Source organism: Mustela erminea, chromosome 19, assembly GCF_009829155.1.
Source record: "Mustela erminea isolate mMusErm1 chromosome 19, mMusErm1.Pri, whole genome shotgun sequence".
NCBI lineage: Eukaryota > Metazoa > Chordata > Mammalia > Carnivora > Mustelidae > Mustela > Mustela erminea.
The window spans coordinates 8,922,084-8,941,054 of record NC_045632.1 but is presented as its reverse complement, the minus strand read 5'-3'; the positions used below and the strand labels follow the sequence as shown (position 1 = coordinate 8,941,054).

Here is an 18,971-nt window from a genome sequence, read left to right as displayed (position 1 = left end):
AGGCTCCCTGCTGAGCAGAGAGCCCGATGCGGGACTCGATCCCAGGACCTTGAGATCATGACCTGAGCTGAAGGCAGAGGCTTAACCCACTGAGCCACCCAGGTGCCCAATTCATCTATTTTTTTATTGAGAATTTTTTATCTTCAATTTGGTCTTATTCTGCTTATGCAATTCCATAATAATGTACTTCATTTTGTCTGGGACTTTCTACAACATGAAGTAGTTGTACTTTCCTTTTTGCTTGTGTATTTTGCTTGTGTATTTTATTCTTGGGGATGCAAGAGTGGCTTGGTGACTTAAGCATCTGCCTTTGGCTTAGGTCATGATCCTAGGGATCTAGATTCTACAATGTTCTCTCTTCTCTACTGAGCACAACTTTGATTGGAAGCCAGAATCTTGGAAGCTAGAGTCCCAAGTTGGTCTCCTTTGTCAGCAGGGGGCCCACTTCTCCCTCTGCCAGCTGCTTCCCCTCTTTGTACACACATGTTCTCCCTCACAAAAAAAAAAAAAAAAAATCTTTAAAAAGAGGCATTAAAAAAACATTTAAAACTGATATTCTCAATTATTCAAAATTATTCAACTTATCTCCACCCCTGCACCCACTTTGTTACCAGTATCACAAATTCTATATTTTATACTGTGACTTTATTACCTGGGTTAATGATTTAAATGCTTTGATTTAAAAATATTTTGAATCCTAGAGGAGAACATAGGCAGTAATCTCTTTGATATCAGCCACAGCAACTTCTTTCAAGATATGTCTCCAAAGGCAAAGGAAACAAAAGCGAAGATGAACTTTTGGGGCTTCATAAAAATCAAAAGCTTCTGCACAGCAAAGGAAACAGTCAAGAAAACAAAGAGGCAACCCACGGAATGGGAGAAGATATTTGCAAATGACAGTACAGACAAAAGGTTGATATTCAGGATCTATAATGAACTCCTCAAACTGAACACACACAAAACAGACAATCATATCAAAAAATGGGCAGAAGATATGGACAGACACTTCTCCAATAAAGACATACAAATGACTATCAGACACATGAAAAAATGCTCATCATCACTAGCCAACAGGGAGATTCAAATTAAAACTACATTGAGATATCACCTTACACCAGTTAGAATGGCCAAAATTAGCAGGACAGGAAACAACATGTGTTGGAGAAGATGTGGAGAAAGGGGAACCCTCTTACATTGTTGGTCAGAGTGCAAGTTGGTGCAGCCTCTTTGGAGAACAGTGTGGATATTCCTCAAGAAATTATAAATAGAACTTCCCTATGACCCTGCCATTGCACTCCTGCGTATTTACCCCAAAAATACAGATGTCATGAAAAGAAGGGCCATCTGTACCCCAATGTTTATAGCAACAATGGCCACGGTTGCCAAACTGTGGAAAGAACCAAGATGCCCTTCAACGTATGAAAGGTTAAGGAAGATGTGGTCCATATACACTATGGAATATTATGCCTCCATCAGAAAGGAGGAATGTCCAACTTTTGTAACAACATGGACGGGACAGGAAGAGATTATGCTGAGTGAAATAAGTCAAGCAGAGAGAGTCAATTATCATATGGTTTCACTTATTTGTGGAGCATAACAAAAAGCATGGAGGACATGGGGAGTTAGAGAGAAGGGGGTTGGGGTAAATTGGAAAATGAAGTGAATCATGAGAGACTAGGGACTCTGAAAAACAATCTGAGGGGTTTGAAGTGGTGGGGTGGTGGGAGGTCGGGGTACCAGGTGGTGGGTATTATAGAGGGCACGGATTGCATGGAGCACTGGGTGTGGTGAAAAAATAATGATACTGTTATGCTGAAAATAAATAAATTAAAAAAAAAACATTTTGTAGGGGCGTCTGGGTGTCTCAGAGTGTTAAGCCTCTCCTTCAGGTTAGGTCATCATTCAGGGTCCTGGGATCGAGTTCCCCTTTGGGCTCTCTGCTCAGCAGGGAGCCTGCTTCTCTCCACCCCCTCCCACCCCCTCTTGCCTCTCTGCATACTTGTGATCTCTCTCTGTGTGTCAAATAAATAAAATCTATAAAGAATACATTTTGTGGGACACCTGGGTGGCTCAGTGGGTTAAAGCCTCTGCCATCGGCTCAGGTCATGATCCCAGGGTCCTGGGATCGAGCCCCACATCGGGCTCTCTGCTCAGCAGGGAGCCTGCTTCCTCCTCTCTCTCTCTGTCTGCCTCTCCAGCTACTTGTGATCTCTGTCTGTTAAATAAATAAAATCATTAAAAAAAAAAAAAGAATACATTTTGTGGCACAAATAAAAACAACTTGTGCTACCTCATTACAACACTGCAGGTTTCTATAATTGCAAAAATATTTATAATTATCAGAGAGGTTTATATTGTCATATGGTTTTAATTACTGCTTAGAATCATTTTACTTGATCTAGAAGGATTTCCTTTAACGTTTCTTGTAGAACAGCACTAGGAGTAAACTTAACAGGGGTTTCTATGTGGGAAAAGTGTTTATTTCTACCTTTATGGAAAACAGTTTTCCCAGATAGAGGATTCTTGGTGGATATTTTGATCTTTCAGTGCTTGAATACATTGTCCCATGCAGCTCTTCCTACCAGGTCTGCTGTGAATCCCAGTAATAATCTTATGGAGATCTCTTAAAAAGATGAGTTGTTTTTATCACACTGTTTCAAAATTCTCTTTTTTACTGGTGACTTTTCATAGGTTAATTGTAATGTGTCACTGTGTTCATGTCTTGAATTTTATACTACTTTAATTTTCCTGAGCTTCTTGTATTTGTCTCTTCTTTCCACAAACATGGAAATTACAAGCCCTTAGATCTTCATACAAACCTTCTGCCCCATTTACTCTCCCCTACCTTTGGGGTTCCCATAACGTGCCTAGGAGAGCACTTGAGCACATGTCCCATGAGTCCCTACTCTGCTTTTTTCCACATGTTTCTTTGTTCCTCTCAGCAGGTAATTTAAAACCTGGGTTTTTTAGGTTGTCTGCATCTTTCTTCTGTTTGATCAAGTCTGTGACTGACCCCTTTGTGTATTATTAATTTCAGTGATTGTACATTTCAGCTCCCAGCTTTGGTTGATTGTTGTATTTTCTGTGTCTTTGGGTTTACATTTCTGTCATGTATAGTTGTACTGATGGCATTTATTTACCCTCCTACTTTTCTTCTTACTCCATGATAATCTTTATGACAGTTATTTGAATTCTTCCCCAGACAGTAAGTACTACTTTATTAATTCAGGGCCAATTTTAGAGATTTATTTCATTCTTCTGATTAGAACATGTTTTCCTAATTCTTTGCCTCTGATTCTAAATCAGAATATTTATTTTTAGAGAAAAAAACAACTAGATTAATTATATTTTAGTCATGGAAAATGTAGGCATGTGGACTGCCCAACCTCTCCACAATTGGACATCTCTGTGGATCGTTTGTGTCCCCCAAACTGAAAACCGTACCTACTTTTGGATGGAAATATCCTATTTTTGACCAGAACCCTTACCTAGAACATTAACAGTCCATTATTTCATACTTTGCTGGGGTCAATGGTGTATATTGTATTTCTATAATGAATGAAACTTGAGAAAATAAAACATTAAAACAGTCATAATGAAGAGAAAGTGAATTTACAGTAGTGCACTGTATTTGTCAAAAAAAGAAAATTGGGGGGTGCCTGGGTGGATCAGTGGGTTGAGCCTCTGCCTTTGGTACAGGTCATGATCCCAGGGTCCTGGGATTGAACCATGCATCATTTTCTCTGCTCAGCAGGGACCCTGCTTCCCCCCTGTCCTCTGCCTGCCTCTCTGCCTACTTGTGATCTCTGTCAAATAAATAAATAAATTCTAAAAAAAAAAAAAAGAAAGAAAGAAAGAAAGAAAATTGAAGGGCATGTGGGTGGCTCAGTCAGTTGGGTGTCTGCCTTTGGTTCAGGTCATGATCCTGGGGTCCTGAGGTTGAGCCATGTGTTGGGCTCCCTGCTCCGTGGGAAGCCTGCTTCTCCCCCTCCCTCTGTCTGCAGCTCCCCCTGCTTGTGTTCCTTGTTTCTCCCTCTTTGTCACCAGTAAATAGAGGTGACTATTTCTGCTTCAAACAGCCCTCCCAGTTTTTAGGTTAGATGTCCCTATGTTGTTTCACAGCCTGTGCTCTCCTTATACTCCTGACCTGAGTGAAACGTGGGTTTTTATCAGTTGTAGAAGCTGCTAAAATTAAGTTGAGTACCCTGTTATGCTTACATTTAAAATTGGATCAGTTGAAGGATAGGGATGCTGGGTGACTTAGTTAAGCATCTGCCTTTACTCAGAACAGGCTGGTCCTGGGAAGGAGCTCCATAACTGGCTCCCTGCTCAGCCAGATATGTCTCTCTCCCTCTGCCTTCTGTTCCCCATGATTGTACACACACACTGTACATCAAATAAGTGAATTAAATCTTTTAAAAAAAGAAGGATAATAATTCATTATTCAGTATGTGTCATCTTCTGGTCAGCTATACCATGAAAAGGCTGCTGTGTACTTGTAGGAAAGAAGACACACATATTTTGTGTTATGTACACAGTGAGTAGGTAGATGCTCAGGTCTTATAAAATAGCTCAGATACCCTAGATATACTCTGGTTTTTCCATTTCTTCTCTCTAGTGTTGTTTATCTCCAGGCATTGCACTTATTGTTGCCCTTTCTTTGCCCCAGGATACCTGCCTCACCACTAGGCATCAATCCATGTTCCTTGTAGCAAAGGAGACTGTCAATCTGATATGATTTAGGGAATTTGATCTGAATTCTTTATGTTTTCCTTCAGGGAACACCATTTTCCCCAAGGTAGTACTCCCACAATGCCACTGAACACTACTATTCTATGGGCCAGTGTAATATACAAATGTCACACACATGGATGTAGATATTTGAGAACATCTCTTGAACTTCACACAGCATCTGGCACAAAGGCGATCACACTTTGTCCTGAAACTAGCTGTTTCTTTCTTTTCTTTCTTTTTTTTTAAGATTTAAAAAAAAAAGAATTAATTTATTTATTTGACAGAGAGAGAAATATCACAAGTAGGCAGAGCATCAGGCAGAGAGAGAGGGAGAAGCAGGCTTCCTGCTGAACAGAGAGCCCAATGTGGGGCTCCATCCAAGGACCCTGAGATCATGACCTGAGCTGGAGACAGAGGCTTAACCCACTGAGCCATCCAGGTGCCCCAAAACTAGTTGTTTAAAAAAGGCCATAGAATTAACAGCATCCTTAATCTTTTTTTTTTTAAGATTTTATTTATTTGACAGAGAGAGAGAAATCACACGTAGGCAGAGAGGCAGGCAGAGAGAGAGAGGGGAGGAAGCAGGCTCCCTGCAGAGGCAGAGGCTTTAATCCACTGAGCCACCCAGGTGCCCCAACAGTATCCTTAATCCTAATGCCCCGGGATTTTATGCTACATGTAAATGCATAGCTGATGAACAGCTACTTAGACCTTTAATTATTTATGGCCTTATGAGAAAATTGATTAAATACAGATTTAGAGTGAAAATGTTATATCCAATCCATTTAAAATCTGTAACCCATATTAATGTCTTGTATACATTTCTTGACTTATTTGAAAAATATTTAAATAATTTCCAATACATATTTTTTTTAGGAATTATTCACTTAATTTAGAGAAAGTACAAAGGAGTGCAACAGGGTGGGGCAGACTGAGAGGGAGAGAGAATCCCAAGCCAACATCCTGCTGAGCTCAAAGTCTGACCCAGGGCTCCATAATATGATTTTGAGATTATGACCTGATCTGAAACAAAGAGTTCATTGCTTAACAGATTAGCACCCAGGAGCTACACTTTATTATTATTATTTTTTAATATTTAATATTTATTTTAGAGAGAGGGAGAGAGTTAGTAGGGTAACGGGCAGAGAGAAAGGGATTTCTGAAGCTGACTCCCTGCTAAGCAGAGAGCCCAATGCAGGGCTCCACCCCAGGATCCTGAGATCATGACCTGAGCTGAAACCACTTAACCAACTAAGCCACACAGGTACCCCTGTTCCAAATCACTTAAATTTGGATTGCTTTCATTCAAGAACATGAACTAAAGTGCATCTAGGGTCATCTCAGGAAGCTCAAGGAAGTATATTTGAGGTGGGAGCTCAAGGAATGTATAGAGGGAAGAGAGAGATGAAAGAAGTGAAGACTTTGTCAGAGTCAGATACATTAATGAATAAAGAAAATGTGTGTTGTATATTTTGTGTGTCTTTGTGTCCCAACACTAACATGACCACAGGCATAGAGGGTTTGCAAGAGTGACCTATCTATAGATAACTCAGGGATGACCTGTGACTTAGTTCCTGTAGAGGCTGTCCATTTTAGCCTGTGTTAGAATCCACTGGAGCACTTGGAAATCTTGGATTGTTGTGCCTATCCCCATATTACCATATCAGTAGTTCTTAATTTTCTTGTCCTCTAATTTGTCATTTCAACTTTCATGGTTAGTGTTTTTTATTGTTCTTCGGAACTTTTTCTTACACTAAGACCACAGAGATAGAATCCTTTTAGTTTCTGTAAACACATCATTATCCTTAAAATTTCAATCAGAAATGTATTTAAAAATCAATGTATTGTGGGATTTCTGTATTAACTGAAGTTTTCTATTCTTTTTCTAATCCTCCCCAACATAGCTAACAAGTTGAAATGTATTCTGAAAATGTTGTGCTTTCTTTTCATTTGCTTACAGAAGTCATTTCTTGATATGGATTTACATTGCCACAGTCTTGGAGTCAACTTCTCTGTGATTTGTCTCCATCTTTTCCTGCCTCTAGTCCTGCTTAGCAATCACACAGGACCACACAACCCATGTCAGCTGGGATGTCATAAACCTTCCATGGGCCACTCTACTCAGATGAATGATCATTCCTCTTCCCACAGTAGCGTGGCCTCTGGGCTTGGCAATAGCAACAGTCTTCATGTTACAGGCTGTAGCTGGAATCCTGGCAACCTGATGGGTGTTTTATCATTATGTCTTTATTTCACTGGGTGTAGGTGAAGTTATACAGATTTATTGCCAAACACATGAGTATAGGCAATAGGTTTGTCTGGGATAGAGCCAAGAGTGCACTGTGGTGCCCCTGGAGAGAAGGGAGGCAGACAACCTGGAGGAAGACAACATGGAAACAACCATCTGAAGGATGGCACAGAGTGGAAGATTATTCAGTAGTCTAGAAGCGCTATCCTGAGACAAAACTTGCAGTGAGATGCATTTTCAAGAACAAAGAATTTGGATGGCACCATTGCCCTCTCCCACCCTATAGCATAAACATAGAACCCCACTCAGCAGGGACACTGGCTGTCTGCTTTTCTTGCATCAAGCCCCACTTCCCAGTGTTCTGGTGGGACTGCCCTTCTTGGTGAGGCTTGCCTGAGGACCAGAAAGGTGGGCCCCTGCTCACACCACACCTGCTGAGCAGGGAGTTCTGTAGGGCCTCAGCTCTGATGGAGTTGATGTCAGGTCTCCTATCACAGGTAGACCAGAGCTCACCTAGTCACACTGAGGCTAGGGTCCAAATATTTCCCACAGCAAGCAAGGAGAGCCTCTGCAGACCACTAGCCTGAAGGATAGTAGAGGGCACATCAGTGGCTTTTCCAAATACAGAAGAAGGTAGAGACTTAGACAAAATACCAAGATGAAAAAATTTATCTTACGTGAAATGAGATATGGTCATAGCTAGAGATCTAAGGGAAACATAAATGAGTAACTTGCTTGATGTAGAATTTAAGGCAACAATCTTAGGGATATTCCCAGAGATGAGAAAAGAATAATGAGAACCTTAACATAGAGAGCAGGGGAAAAAAATGGGGGCATGTGAGTATCTCACTCCATTAAATATCTGACTCTTCATTTTTGTTCAGGTAGTTATCTCAGGATCCAGCCCCAAGTCAAGTTCCTCATTCACTGTGGTGTCTGCGTGGTATTCTCCCTTCCTCTCCCCTCATGTAGCTCCTACTCATGCTCTCTCTTTCTCTCTCTCTCTCTGTCTCAAATAAATGAATCTTTTAAAAAAATCAAAGAGATTAACAATGCAATCAATCAGTTTGGAAACAGAATTGATGCAATGAACAGGAGGCAGGAAGAAATAGAGGAACAACTTTTCGACCTAGAGGACAATGAATGAATGAATGAGTGAATGAATGAATGAATGCAAAATAATGAATCTGAATCAAAGAGAGTTGTGTCATCTCTCTCAATATTTCATTTAGGGAATAGAGTGACTTCATCAAATATAGTATCATTCCTAGGTCTTGGGCTTTTCTGTGCTGAGACAGTTTTGTTTCCACATTAAACTGTTAAAACTGTTATTAAACGACTAACTGTTGTTAGTCTAAGAAGATTCCCAGTTTCCTTTGTATAAGTTTGATAATGCATTCTTAGTAACTTGTGCATTTTTATGAATTATCTGGGTATTTTACTTTCTAAGTTACCTGATTAGTATGTAATTGTTGATCTAATTAAAGCATTGCCAGTTTTGTTTATTATTTTGGTTAAAAAGGGCATTACACACCTAAACCAAAGAATACATTATATGTTAATAAAAAAGAAATATTTTTTTAAAAAACAACAAAAAAAACAATAAAAAAATAAAAAGAGCATTACATTCAATGTATTGTTATTGTTTATTCTGATTGATTATATTTATTTCACATTTTTGTTATTTTCTTTCTCTACTAAATTTCAGTATTTTTTTTCTTAAAGGAAAACTTATTTTCAGTAGTTTTTCCCTTATTTTATTTTATTATTTTATTTTATTTTATATTTTTAAATACTTTATTTATTTGACAGAGATCCCAAGTAGACAGAGAGAGACAGGCAGAGAGAGAGGGGGAAGCAGGCTCCCTGCTGAGCAGAGCCTGATGTGGGGCTTGATCCCAGAACCCTGAGATCATGACCTGAGCTGAAAGCAAAGGCTAAACCCACTGAGCCACCCAGGCGTCCCAGTTTTTCCCTTCTTTTAGTAGGAAAGTTGTTTATTCCAACTTTTTTCTTTTCTTTCTTTTTTTTTTAAGATTTTATTTATTTTTATGACAGACAGAGATCACAAGTAGGCAGAGAGGCAGGCAGAGAGAGAGGGGGAAGCAGGCTCCCTGCTGAACAGAGAGCCTGATATGGGGCTTGATCCCAGGACCCTGCGATCATGACCCGAGCCAAAGGCAGAGCCTTCAACACACTGAGCCACCCAGGCACTCTAACCCAGGCACTTTTATTGAGTATTTTTAATCATGACATGTCCAGTATGCTCATACTTGCGTTCTGTCTCAATTAATATGATCATGTCTTTTTTGATCTTCATTCTGTTATTGTGGAGACTTCAATTTATAGTTTTCCATACTTCAACAGCCTTAATTCCAGCGAGATTTTTCACTTATGTTGCCAAATGGTAAAATTGGCTTTTGACTTAGTTTGTTCTATTTTATTGTGGCTTTGCATGAATATTCCTCACAGGTAGTAGTTTGTAGACTTCTTTATCTATAGTTTCTTCTCCTGGCTCAGATGACCTAGTAACGCTGGTGCCCTAGAGAGCATGTTCTGCTGATTTCTCTGCTCTTCACTCCTTGGAAATATTTGAGGAGATTTGAAGTCCTTTGTCCTGAAGTGTCTATTTGAATTCTCCAGTGAATTCATCTAGCACAGGACTTTTCCTTGTTGGGAGTTTCTTCACTACACTTTCAGTGTGTGTAGTAGTTTTTGATAAGTTTTAATTTTAAAATATTTCTTCATGATTATTATTTATTTTTTGAAATTTATTGTTGACTTTTGGTATCACTTTCTTGGCACATGATTATACACTGTCTTCTTTTATAATTACTTTTATTTCTATGATATTAGTTCTACTGTGTCTGCTTTTACTTCTTCATTTCTCCTTTTACATGGTCTTTTCTCATTTATTTGCTCTTGATTTAGTTCATGGGCTGTCAATTTTGTTGATCTTTTCTGACAACCAACTCTTCCTATTGTGGATATGTTCCTATTTTTACTGTATTCTATTGGGTTCATTTCAGTTTTATGTTTAAGAACCCACCCTTCCACAATTTTATTCTCATATGACACTTTTGCTGATTATTAGAGATAGAGGAAAATGATGTGTGTTGAAAGATGACAATACCACAGAATTATCTATTAGGATATGTGGTCTGTATGTTGTGTGCAAAGTTCTGTATCCACGGAGGAATGAAGTCCTCATGATTCCTTCTCGGCCATCTTCGTGACATTCTTTGATTGACTTGAAACATGTATATTAGAAGACATTTGTATATTCATCTGAATGTGATAAGTAGAATGACTTTACTTTTCTCTCATTTGATATCTTTCAGAAAAGTTTTCAGTTAGCAATAATTGTGCCTCAGATAAACCTCATTGGCTATGATACTGCCAGTGTGCTAAGCTTCTCTTATTTGATATCTTTTAGCTGTATCTTCACACGACACTCAAAGCTGCCTGCAGAAGCCAAGCATAGAAGCTTCTTTCCAAAAAGTGTCAATGGGTAGATATGAAAATAGTGCTGTTGAAAAAGTATACTTAATGACATACTGGGACAATGATGGAGAGAGTGAAGGGCATCAAAGATACCATGAATTGACATAGCCATTTGGAGACAACTGCTCTTGATAAGGATCAACATGACCAGAATAGCGAAGGATATAAAATATAATTGAAAACCTTACTTTTTGAGTCAACTGTTTCTGCAAAGCAGTGTGTTTCTGTCAGCAAAAACTCCAATCAAATATTCAAACATACATACAGAGAGAAACTTTTCCAATGTAAAGAATGTAGCAAAACCTTTAAATTCAGCTCAACCCTATTTCAGCATCACAGAAATCATACAGTAGAGAAACCATACAAATGTGAGGAATTTAGTAAAACCTTTAAGGACTGTTCATCATTAACTGGACATAGGCAAATCCATACTGGAGATAAATTCTACAAATGTAAAGAATGTGGCAAAGATTTTAAATTTCACTCAACACTTACTCAACATCACAAAATTCATACTGGAGAGAAACCTTACAAGTGTAAAGAATGTGGCAAGGCCTTTAACTGGCACTCAGCCCTTACACAACATCACAGAATTCATACTGGAGAGAAACCTTACCAATGTCCAGAATGTGGCAAGGCCTTTAGCTGGCACTCAGACCTTACACAACATCACAGAATTCATACTGGGGAGATACCTTGCCAATGTCCAGAATGTGGCAAGGCCTTTAACCAGCACGCAGCCCTTACTCAACATCACAGAATTCATACTGGAGAGAAACCTTACCAATGTCCAGAATGTGGCAAGGCCTTTAACTGGCACTCAGCCCTTACTCAACATCACAGAATTCATACTGGTGAGAAACCATACCAATGTCCAGAATGTGGCAAGGCCTTTAACTAGCACTCACACCTGACTCAACATCACAGAATTCACAGTGGAGAGAAACCTTACAAATGTCCAGACTGTGGCAAGGCCTTTAAGAGGCAATCAACCCTTACTGGACATCGCAGAATTCATACTGGAGAGAAACCTTAGAATTGTAAATAATGTGGCAAGGCCATTAGATTGTTCTCAACACTTACTCATCACAGAATTTATCACAGAATTGCATATAAATGTAAAGAAATTGGAAAGAATTTTCAACAGCACTCACACCTTAGTAACCATAATAGAATTCATACTGGATAGAAAGCTTACAAATGTAAAGAATGTGGTAAAAAATGCTTAAGGACTGCTCTAACATACACCACATCAGAGATTTTATTTTGGAGAGTAACTATACAGATATAAAGAATGTGTCTTACCTCTCTCTCCCTGGAGCACACAACTTAACGTCATAGGAAAAAAACTGGAAAATGTGAAAAAAAAGTGGTCAAACATTTAACTGGAATTCAGTCTGTACACAGTTTCAAAAAAATGCATACCCTAGGGGCGCCTGGGTGCCTCAGTGGGTTAAAGCCTGTGTCTTCCACTCAGGTCATGATCCCAGAGTCCTGGGATCGAGCCCCACATCAGGTTCTTTGCTCGACAGGGAGCCTGCTTTCCTCTGTCTCTCTGCCTACTTATGATCTCTGTCTGTCAAATAAATAAAGTGTTTTTAAAAAATGCAAACCCTAGAAATATAATGAATGTGCAAAGACCTTCTTTTCAATATACACTTAAGCAAATACCAGAGAGGACATCAAAGTAAGTAGATTGAAAGATACCAGTGTTTAGAAAACTATTTAATTGATTATCAGATGTCAATAACATTTGACAGATAGCAAGTAGAAAGCCATGCGTCAGTCACGCTATTCAGACAGTACACTGTATCAAAACAGTTATTCCAAGGAAAAAAGACAAAGTTAAAGGAAATAGATATGTTGTTATATGCAAGAGATTTAATGGGTGGACTTTTACATAGATATAATTAATTTCAATGCACTTTTTCATTACATTGATCCTATTTGAGATTTGTGACTAATAATAATGTACCTAATTCTCAAATCACTTCAGAAAATTTATTTATTCCTACTGTGTGTGTGTGAAACCATGTGGCTGATTGTAGGTATATCAAAGATATTCGATGCCCTTCTGCATTAGATGGGACTCATGCATCCCTAATTTTCCATGGAAGATGAAGGACAGGATAATATGCAACAAATGAAGAAAATCTAAATGGAGATGCTGTTTATGGTTATAATATTGATGTAAGTTACCATGAGATAGGTGTTCAGATCATGATTGTTATCCATTTACTAAAACTAAAGAACTTCCTTGAACTAGAAATACAAGGTTTTACTAATTGTTCTTTACAGAAAAAGAGGTGGCAGTCCAGTTCAGTACTAATGTATCTTCATAATAGTGATCTTTAAAGAGTAGGAGTTGCTGTGGTTGAAATGCAGAAATCCTCACAGATAGCAAAAAGAGCCTAGCTCACAGTTCCCTACAATGCCATATCATTGGACACACACATTTGTTAATGATTCTCAGGCCTGAAATATATAGTAATCACTACTTCCACATCATGATACCAGCATTTGAGGGCTTTTTTATGCTTGCATCTTGTATTTTGAACAGGGATAATAGAGTGGATTTGAAATGCATAACATAGTCGGTGTACTTAATACATTTTAACTAATAAAACATAATGGTTTTTAATATATGAATATGGGTGTGTAATGAATGATGTGTTATCCCACCACCAATGTGAAACTATCTCACTCTATTGAAGATTGTAGAGAGCTGATGGTATCTATCCCCTACTTGGTAATGGAGTGGAATAATATTCCTAGGAATCCATTCTCTCAGTTCCTTAAGTTAAAACCATGTGTGATTCCCCCATCCAGTTTATCTATTGTATCATTTTTCTCCTCTTTATGAATACTGTGTTATTATTGTTGACATGTTGCAGATTATATGGAGGTATGGTTGACCTTGTAGTTCATATACTCCATGATACTGCTATTTGGCATCTTCTGTGTGTAACCAGTAGTTTTCCAGGAGCTTTGAACTGACACCTACCCTTTTCACTAGTGTGTTCCCTAGACAACACCCTGAAGAGTCACAAGGCAATGTAACTTCTGATATGACAACAATCCACCTTTGTGAGCAGCCATCTCCTTTTTCCCAAGGCTTCTGCCTATGTCCCTTAGAGAAGATTTCCGCAGAGCTTACCTAAACCTGTTTGAGTTTCAATGGCCTAGTCTGGACTTACTGCTCAGACTCTAAAGCATTGAATCATGGCCCCTAGTAAAGGTATGTTACACTGAGCTGTTGTTTTGATGTGTCTATGAAGTACATATGTGCATATGACCTTGATGTGTGTGTAACAGACATGCCAGAAGTAGAAGCGACCTATTCTATATGGAGTGATATTGTAGCTCAGGTAAGAGATATAAAATATTATAACATGATGAATTAGCATGTGCAGAACAGTGGTCTGGGGTGAACAACAGACTCAGCATTAGAAGAATAATTTCTCCTTGTTTTATTTCCTAGTTATTTCCAAATCTCCAGTTGTATTTTCCTCATTTTTGTTTCCAGTTCCATAGGCATCACAACCATTCTTTTTTGCCTGAATTGTGGCAAGTGTGTTCTCAGTAAACAATTGATATTAGAGAAATGGACAGGCAAAGGGCATTTATTCAGATATTTAGGCCTGGATGTGGGATGCGGATCTCAGTAATATTCGATTAAGGCAACATCCTTAGAGAGAAAGAAAAGACCTATTAAAAGAAAATGTGAAAAACTCTGTTGTGGGGAAGGAACTGGATATGGCTGGCTTTAGTCATTCCAAAGCACAGGCTTGGTGGTGTCATCTGGTGAATACATGTAATGGGGAACATGAATTGGCAAATATGTTAGTTTTAAAGATTTTATTTATTTATTTGACAGACAGAGATCACAAGTAGGCAGAGAGGCAGGAAGAGAGAGAGAGAGAGAGAGGAGGAGGAGGAAACAGGCTCTTTGCTGAGCAGAAAGCCCAATGTGAGGCTCAATCCCAGGACCTCAGGATCATGGCCTGAGCGGAAAGCAGAGTCTTTAACCCACTGAGCCACCCAGGAATCCAAATATGTTAGTTTTAAAGGAGTAGGGAAGACTTTATCTTCATGATTTAACTGAATTCCTGTCTGTAACTGAGGACCAGGTGCTCTTGGATGGCAGTGATGACTGTGATGGCCCAGGTCTAGATCAGTGGCACTGGATGAGATGGGTTTTGGATCATGCAATAATTTATGCTGGGGTCCAGCCTTGGCAGGTCCAGGTGTCCCAAAGGAGGGGCGGTGTTGGCAAAAGGAATGGGAGAGCCACACAGTGAGTTCTGGTCAGTAGTCAGGCATATCCATTTTATTTTATTTTAGAGCTTCTTATATAGGTAGTTTAATTGGGGTAGGGGGTTACATTTGTGCAAAGGACATCAAAGGGCTGAAGCACTCATCCGATAATTTCTCTTTGTTCAGCACAAGTTATTCTAGTGTAAGCTATAGTGGGAACAGACTGGCGGCAGGGATGGGGGACAGGTCTTGCCTCTTGAGTAGTTATGTCCCTCAGAAAGCCATGGGAAGGAGCAGAAATATGTGCTTTTTGGTCTGGAGTCTGAAGGAAAACAGGATATAGTTTAATGGAAAATGAGAAGTTTTCGGGATGAACTAGGTAGTAAGGAATTGCAGGAAAACAGGATATAGGTAAATGGAAAATGGGAAGCTATCTGAAGAAACTAAGTATATAGGAGAGAAGTAGGAATGAGAAGGCTTTACCTTTGCTGGAGGCAGGATGTATTTCAGTGGTTTGGCTTGTGAAAGCCTTGGACAAACATCAACCTAGGGGGTGCCTGGGTGGCTCAGTGGGTTAAGCCACTTCCTTCAGCTCAGGTCATGATCTCAAGGTCCTGGGATCAAGTCCCGCATCGGGCTCTCTGCTCAGCAGGGAGCCTGCTTCCCTCTCTCTCTCTCTCTGCCTGCCTCTCCATCTATTTGTGATCTCTCTCTGTGAAATGAATAAATAAAGTCTTAAAAAAAAAAAAAAGAATCCCTAAGTAGGGATTCCTTTAAAGTTCTCCAGTGTCTTGAGTACAGAATAATTTACCTTCTTGAAGTTGCTCTGGCCAACAAGCACGATAGATGTTTGTGGCAGATTAGCAAGGGGCTCTTTGAGAGAGATACGGGGATCAGAGGAAAAGGCAAGAGACTATCAGACCATGCTTATCTCTGGCGCTATCTGGCCCTCAGCAGAATTAGGCCTGCATCAGTTCAAACCTTAACCTAGTGGGGCTATGCCCTCGAGCAGGCCTCATGGCCCCCAACACATTTAGGTATAACTTTAAAATGTCACAAACGTGGGGAGCAAGAAGCCTCCTGGATAGTGGAATAGGCAGGATTAGGAAGGTGTGTGCTGTGGTTGCACCCAAACCCTTGTTTCCCATGTATACTGATAAGGAAACCCTATGTTCTGAAGTGGCAGCAGGGGAATCCCAGTCCTGGCCCCAGTGCAGCAGGGGAATCCCAGTCCTGGCCCCAGGGCCATCCCAGGCTTTCCCCTAGCCCTACCAGACACAGCTGCAAGAGTGGCACAGATACGGAAATAAAAATGTATAAATACCCCCTTTGTTTGTGCTTGGGGTTTAGACCTTGAGAGAGTACTCTCTTCTGAGTCCGCTGGTGTGAAATCAACCTCTGGTCCTCCAAGGTCTCTGAGTGCCACTTGGTCCTTTGGCCAGGATCCAGTCCACAGTCCATAACAATATAACCGCTGTCAAGGTTAGATCCACTGCAGATGGGAGGAACTTTCAGGGAAGCAGCGGCACTACTGTATGGGGCCTTCCTCTCTAGTCAGTACCATGATGAGTATGCGCTCAGGTTCTGGCTCTGTCCGTCGTGCTGATTTGCTGGAGTAGTAGTTCAGCAGTGAGAGGCAATGAGCCTTTCTGTTTCAAACAGTCCAACCCAATGGGTCATTGACTACTGAATGTATAAATAAGATTTGATATGTATGTACAATGGAATATTAGCATAAAAAGGAATGAAATCTTGCCACTTGCAACAACGTGGATGGTGCTAGGGAGTATTATGCTAAGTGATATCAGTCAGAGAAAGACAAATGCCATATGATTTCACTCATAGGTAGAATTCAACAAATGAAAAAGTGTGCAATGAGAAAGAAAGAAAAAGAAAGGGAGACACAAAGAAAGAAACAGACTCTTACCTATAGAGAGCAAGCCAAGGAAGCCAGCATCCTGGTGGGTAAACAGATGAGTTAAATTAGTTATAGCGATAAAGGAGTACAATTGTGACAAGCACCAGGTTTTATATGGAATTGTATAGTCACTATTGTACTCCTGGAATGATTATTACCTTATATGTTAACTTACTGAAATGTAAACAACAGCCTTAGAAATGATTTGTTTTTACAGAATTAATTTTTTTTTTTTGTCTTAGATTGATTGACTCCTAGCCATTGCAGAAAAAAAATACCTTTGGAAACAAATTAAAACATTTCTCTTTCCTCCCTTCCAGATTCTTCCCAAATTTTAGGAACTCTCAGTGACTATTTTTATTTTATTACAACATATACATTTGCATAATTTCAATAAGACTATATGTGCTTATGACAAGAAACATAAACAAACACTGGCTATGGGGCACCTGGGTGGCTCAGCACATTACCAGGCACCTACCTTGACCTCTGGTCATGATCCAAGCATCCTGGATGGAGCCCAGCATCAGGTCCCTGCTCTGGGGAAGCTGTTTCTTGCTTTCCCTCTGTCCCTTCCCTTGCTCATGCTCATTTTTTCTCTTTCAAAGAAACACATAAAATAAAAAGTATTGGGGCACCTGGGTGGCTCAGTGGGTTAAAGCCTGTGCCTTCAGCTTGGGTCATCGTCCCAAGGTCCTGGGATTGAACCCCACAGTGGACTCTTTGCCTCGCAGGGAGTCTGCTTCCCTTTCTCTCTCTCTGCCTACTTCTGATCTCTCTCTGTCCAATAAATAAATAAAATCTTAAAAAAAATTTAAACAAAAATATTTAACAAATACTGGTTATATTACCAAAGTTTTGACTGGGTGTTGTAGCTGTGAATGAGCTGCATAGACTCAGACATGATGAGACAGCTAAAAGGCAGTAGGATTCACTTTATGCAACCAATGAAGCCCCTTTGGTAATATCAGCCTAACACCTTGCTTAGAGAGTTCCAGCAGCTTTAACAGGTTATTAAGAAGATCACTCTGTAACAGGTGCAGGAACCTAGGGATATTTGGAGGACCTCAAGATAAGAGGAACTCACCCAAATCTATGGGACTCCTGGGCAATGTCTGTTGGGAAGTATTTGGCTTGGCTTCTGGACTGGCGACACTATTGAAATTTCAGTTTAGAGATTCATTATGAAATCGTCAGCAAAGCTGGTTTTAAAGAGGCTGTAAGATGGGGCACCTGGGTGGCTCAGTGGGTTAAGCTGCTACCTTTGGCTGAGTTCATGATCTCAGGGTTCTGGGATCGAGTCCCGCACTGGGCTCTCTGCTTGGTAGGGAGCCTGCTTCCCTCTCTCTCTCTCTGCCTCCCTCTCTGCCTACTTGTGGTCTCTCTCTGTCAAATAAATAAATAAAATCTAAAAAAAAAAAAAAAAAAAAGAGGCTATAAGTCAATCCTTGGTGTGCTTATGTAAATAACCAGGCCAAGTTTTCTTTCTTGAGCTAGACTTCCTTTACAATAAAGTTAGTGTTAATTTGGGTGTGTTTGGTAACAATGAGGTGATTACAGAGAAAAATATGTTGTAATAACGCATGTATATGGATTAAAAATTTTAACAGTGTTCATAATAAAATGTATTGAATCCAGATTTCTTTTAGGGTCATCTAGTGCCCGGCTTCCAATCTCTAAATTAACATTTTGATTCTTCTCCCATGTTTCACACTTGGAACCATTTGAGAACAAAAATGCCTTTTCCCCCCAAAGGACTGCAAACTTAACGTAAAAGACCTGATGTAATAAAATTGTCCTAATAGCTCCCGTATAAAGAGTTTTAGGTCTGTGGCTCCATGAGCCACTGAAAACAAGAGCAGATGCATTTTGAACTATAAACCAGGAAGATCTGTCCGGTGGTCACTACCAGTTCTCTATCTCAAGATACTTCAAGTCTGAATCTGACCAGATGTCTGGTCAACTGCTACCCTTAGAAGACAGAAACTGGCTTAACATTTTCTCTAATCATGAATCACCATTCTCCTTTTATTTTCATGTAATTGCCTCATTAATTACATTGCCTGCAAATGTAATTAATGCAATTAATTACATTTAATTACATTGCATGGCATTAGTAGGCTTCTTCAAGTCCCAAAGGACTGTACCTTGGGATACCTTTTAAGCCACTAGAAACCATGTGGGCTGTAAAATTTAAGAAAGGTACTCCATGCATGGCTTCAGTAGGATCTATCAGTTAGATCTTTTCTGCAGGAAACTGGGAAAATAGACGTAAGTACCCTGGTCCATCCCAGGCCTTCAAGGCTCTAA

At 39.7% G+C, this 18,971-nt stretch overlaps 2 protein-coding genes, 1 non-coding gene and 1 pseudogene across 3 annotated transcripts in view; 2 read left to right on the top strand and 2 right to left on the bottom strand.

Annotated features, from left to right (window-relative positions):
- Positions 1-11,522, top strand: part of LOC116579148 — a 187,889-nt pseudogene extending 176,367 nt beyond the window's left edge.
- Positions 1-18,971, top strand: part of LOC116579132 (zinc finger protein 11-like) — a 1,039,038-nt gene that overhangs the window by 339,259 nt on the left and 680,808 nt on the right.
- Positions 1-18,971, bottom strand: part of LOC116579165 (putative protein ZNF720) — a 794,777-nt gene that overhangs the window by 176,443 nt on the left and 599,363 nt on the right. The gene's annotated exons all lie outside the window — the stretch shown is intronic.
- On the bottom strand, positions 10,255-10,396 carry LOC116580410. Its single transcript, XR_004281646.1, has one exon. It is a non-coding gene; the product is annotated as a U4 spliceosomal RNA (small nuclear RNA).